This window comes from Palaemon carinicauda, chromosome 8 (assembly GCF_036898095.1).
Source record: "Palaemon carinicauda isolate YSFRI2023 chromosome 8, ASM3689809v2, whole genome shotgun sequence".
NCBI lineage: Eukaryota > Metazoa > Arthropoda > Malacostraca > Decapoda > Palaemonidae > Palaemon > Palaemon carinicauda.
Window position 1 is genome coordinate 125,405,757 of NC_090732.1, and position 336 is coordinate 125,406,092.

The window sequence follows — 336 nt, forward strand, 5'->3', positions numbered from 1 at the left end:
TATATATATATATATATATATATATATATATATATATATATATATAGTACTTACGCATAGGAAAAAATAATCCTCGCAGCCTTTTCTTCAGAGCCTTTATCTCATACAGACACACCTTAGACTGGTAAACCTGCTCTCTCAAAGCACCTTACCTGTAATCCTATAAACTCTATGGTCTTTCCTTTTCTCCACCTCTCATATGTCTTACTAACATCTACAGTTTTATTAATGTTTTTATTGTTAATTCATCTTTCGTTATTTTTTATGTGGTGTGTATTATTATTCCTTTCTCTAATCTGTTCTTTTTCTTTTTGCCTAATAGAAGAGCATATTAAA